We start from the raw sequence: 4,652 nt of genomic DNA, 5'->3' as shown, positions 1-4,652 counted from the left end.
GTGAGACATGGCCACATGCAGGCAGACATAGTGCTAGAGAGGTACTGAGAGTTCTATATCTGGGTCTGCAGGCAGCAGGAAGAGAGAGCAAGTCACTAAGCCTGGCTTGAACTTCTAAAACCTCAAAGCCCACCTCCCAGTGACACACTTCCTCCAACAAGGCCATACCTCCTAATAGTGCCACTCCCTATGAGCCTATGGGGTCTATTTTTATTTAAACCACCACATTCCACTCCCTGGCCCATATAGACTTATAGTCATCCCATAATATAAAATGCATTAGTCCAACATCAAAAGTTCTCATAGTCTCTAACAGTCTCAAATTTATTTAATAATCTAAAGTTCAAAGTATCCTCTGAGATTCATGCCATCTCTTAACTGTGATTACCTATGAAATCAAAATGAAAAGCAGATCACATACTTCCAACATATAATGGCACAGCATATTCATTACTGTGCCAAAGGTGAGGAAAAGGAGCATAGCGAGGAAAAACTTGACCAAAGCAAGACCAATATAACAGCTGGGCAAACTCTAAACTCTGCATCTCTATGTCTGATGTCAAAGTGCTCTTGTGATCTCCAACTCCTTACATCTTTGTTGACTACAACACATTTCTTTCTCTTGGGCTGTTTCCACTTCCTGTTGTCAGCTTTTCTTGACAGGTATCTCACAGCTCTGGCATCTCTAACATTTTGGGTTCTCCAAGCAATCCAGGCTTCACCTTCACAGGTTCACAAATGGCATGTCTAGGCCTCCATTCAGGGACACCCTTGACACATGCCTGGCCTCAATGGCTTTCCTTAGCAATGCAGGGAGATTCAATAATCCATTTCTTGCATTCTTAACTCCAAAACTAGAACCCCCTTAAACTGTTCAACTGATTTTCTATTCTAATATTCCAATGTTTACTTTCTGGCAACAAGAAGCATGATCTGACCAATCACAATACCCTAGTTACTGGTACCAAATTCTGTCTTAGGATTTCTATTACTGTGAAGAGACACCATAACCATGGCAACTCCTATAAAGGAAAACATTTAGTTGGGTTAGCTTACAGTTCAGAGGTATAATACATTATTGTCATGGTGGGAATCATGGTTATATGCAGGCAGACACGGTGCTGGAGAGGTATCTGGGAATTCTAAATCTCAATCAGCAGGCAGAAGAAAGAGAGAGGGGACCATTAGGCCTGGTTTGAGCTTCTGAAACCTCAATGCCCACCCTGCAGTAACACACTTCCTCCAGCAAGGTCATCCTTATAATATTGCCACTCTCTATGTACCTGTGAGAGTCATTTTTATTCAAATCACCACACCATTTTCTATTTTATTCTGTTGTATAATTTTAAATGTTAAATAATCTTCTTCCTCAAAAAGATTCTGTTAACATCTGTAGTTGTTTATTACAATTATCATGTTTGGCCCTCAAAAACAGGACATTTCATTTTCATGGTCAAACACAGAATGTAATTTTACACTTCAAAATAATGTCAAGAATTATCCTAGAAGAGAAAGCAGACAATATTTTATCCTCCAAAACCCAGAATTTTACAATTAAAAAAATGTGTTCTGGAGCATCTATAAAATTCTGAAGCTGGATCTTGTAGATTAACAAATTGAAACAGTTATTGCCTTTGGTCTGACAACTACAGCAATCGGTACAAGATTTATTAAGAACTATTGCTATGGTGAGCAGTTATTAAAAGAGTAATCAGTATGGTTGGCATGACCATCACTTCTTTTCCTTCCAAAGACTTTGATAAAATATAATATTCACCTTCCATGGAACTAGAACATTACTTTGACAAAACATGGAACCATTGTGAGGTTCTTTTCTATAGAACTAGAAGGAAAGTATTATTAAGCAGGAGGTTAGCTCTGGAAAGGTCTGACCAATAAACTGCCAAAAATAAGACATAAAGAAGAACAGTTGATGGTGGTCAACTCCAGCTTGGGCACCTCAGGACCCTGAAGCAGGAGGTAAAGATAATGTTGCTGGTTGAATATTAGTTAAGATATGGTGGAAGTTAACTTCAGATAGACCAGCTCAGACCACCCAGAAAAGGTTGTAAAGTTCAATCTCTCCATCTGGATCACCCCAATAAGCTTCATGTATTCCTTCTCCAGGGAAGCATATGTGACTCTTGTAGTTAACACTTTGGGGATACATAAACCCAGCGTGTGTGTGTGTGTGTGTGTGTGTGTGTGTGTGTGTGTGTGTGTGTGTGTGTGTGCACATATTCTTGGGTCATATACATCTAATTGTAATAAATTGATTTGTGGATTAAATGGGCTTCTGAGAAAGATGGAGGGAACACAATATATATTATATATTTATTACCTTTAATATGCACCTAGTGTAGCCAAACTACTGTCTTGTGCAATGAAAGCTTAAATGAGTTAAAATTTCTCTTCTAACATTGCTAAAAGAAGGCACACTGAACACAGTTTTTGTATTCTTGCTTGCTTCAACTGCAACACGCTTCTTCCTGCCTTGGGAGAGCCAACACTTACAATACTGTTCCCCACAAAACACAGCTGCACTACAGAAACTGCTGTATTAGTTCTGCTTCTGAAGACATGCCCTAACTGTGTAGAATTCCTCCTTGGTGGTCATTAAATGCAGATACCACCTGCAGGTGGTCATGATGGCAGAGATGTCCACACTCTTGTTCAGCCCTTCAGCCCATAAAAACTGTTAGAAGCTACAAGTCAAGGTCAGACTTTGCAAAGAACTCAGTTTTCCAACTTTCTGAGTGTTGCTTGGTTCTTTGCTGACCAGTGTTCCCTACACTCAGGAGGACACAAACAAAGGGTTTGTCAAAGAGAACTATTTACACAAGCCTATGCCTGCTTAGATGGGGCCATTGTTTCTCAACCTGCCTGCCATTTTTTCTGAAAAGTGTATTCTTGCTTCTTGCAGTGTCTAATGAAAGCTTTGATTGCTTGCTCTTCTACTATGTCCAGTCAGCATTTTCTTTTGAGAGCACAAGAACCAAGGCTGCTACTGGGGTCAAGTCCAGAGGAAACTAGACACTTCTTCAATAATATGGAAGCTAAAGATTGTGGAGCTGGCTGTAATCCTAGCATTCAGGGGTTGAGGCAGGAGGATTGTCAAGGTAAGACCAGTCTGAGCTATGTAGTGATGTCTTAACAGTCCTACCAAAGAAAAGGAATTAAAGACTGTGACTTTAAAGCTATAATTAAGATTTCTGATACCTCAATTATTTTTTTAAAAATTATAAAATTCAGTACTTTCTTCTTAATGGACTTTTCCTAAGTAACTCCTGTCTTCATTGCTATCAGAAGTCACTGGCCCTCAGTCATAGCACCCACATAGATGGGTGTCTGAGTTGCCCAGTGGCATCCTGTGGGAAGGAACATCTCACCACCTTGAAGGCAGTTACTCTTTCATGTTTGATTTTTATACATTGTTCTTCCCCACTCTACTCCATGTCCCCAATACAGGTTCTATTTACCATAGCAACTTTTCAATACATTTGTTTCATTGACTAAGTAATGAAATGATTAGCTAACTAGATCTCATTTCCTGTTTGAAATGTTTAGGTTTGAAAGGCTACAGACTCCATTGCAGGTGCTCATTTACAAGCTGTTATATAAACAACAGAAACCAGCAAATCTAGGTCAAAAGCTCCTAGAAGCACTTTGGAAAGGAGCCACTTATGCACAGACAATCAAGAGAGTTAGGTAACAGGCAGATCTGCGGAACTAGGACCTGACCCTGCTCCCTGCTTCATGAGCTGGGCTTCTCCGTAGATCACCTTGTAAAAACAGGCTTGATAATTAAATGATTTGATGGATTTCTGACTCATATTTTATTTTCAGTGCATGCTAGCTTGCCAAACATACCAGATGCCTCTCGTGTATTCTGCCATGGGTACATGTTGAATTCAGATAGTGGCATTTTTAAAGCCAGAATGTCTCAAATTGCAAGGGAATTCATCTTAATAATATATAGTACTTTCACTATATTTTGGCAACAATCACAGTATTATTTGATCACATGCAGGTCAACAGAAATGAATAATGATGAGACGATCTGATGTGTCAGAGTGAGTCACCCAAGGATTGCTACTTACAGTTCTTATGTTCCTTCCTAGGAAAAACTTTGAAAAGTTTATTGATTGATTAACTAATTAATTAGTTCTACAGTGAAATATTCTACTTCACATGAGGCAGTTGACTGACAGAATCAGTAACTGACTTTTCAGGTCTCACATTGGAAAGAGTTCTCATTCATGTATGAATACTCGCTGTTTTTCTGTCATGCACACATATATACATACATATATATTGCATATGTAGCAGATACATCTTTACATTATTTTAAAAAGTTTGTGTGAATAAGGTCAGGGGATATTGCTCAAGGATACAGTGCTTGACTAACATGACAGTATCACCAGGAACAGGATGGAAGGATATATAACCTAAATAGACAGTTCTCAATTCTCAAAGGAAGACACATAATATCCAACATGTATATAAAAATTTGTTACCATCTTTAGTTCTTGAGTAAATGGAATAAAAATCACAAATATCCATCATCTTATCTGCTAGAGTGATCCAGGACCACCTATCAAATGTGAAAACCACAGATTCTCAAGTCTCTTATGCTAAATTTTCATGCACTT

Source organism: Cricetulus griseus, chromosome 2 (assembly GCF_003668045.3).
Source record: "Cricetulus griseus strain 17A/GY chromosome 2, alternate assembly CriGri-PICRH-1.0, whole genome shotgun sequence".
In the NCBI taxonomy this organism is placed as follows: Eukaryota; Metazoa; Chordata; class Mammalia; order Rodentia; family Cricetidae; genus Cricetulus; species Cricetulus griseus.
This window is presented reverse-complemented; position numbering follows the sequence as displayed.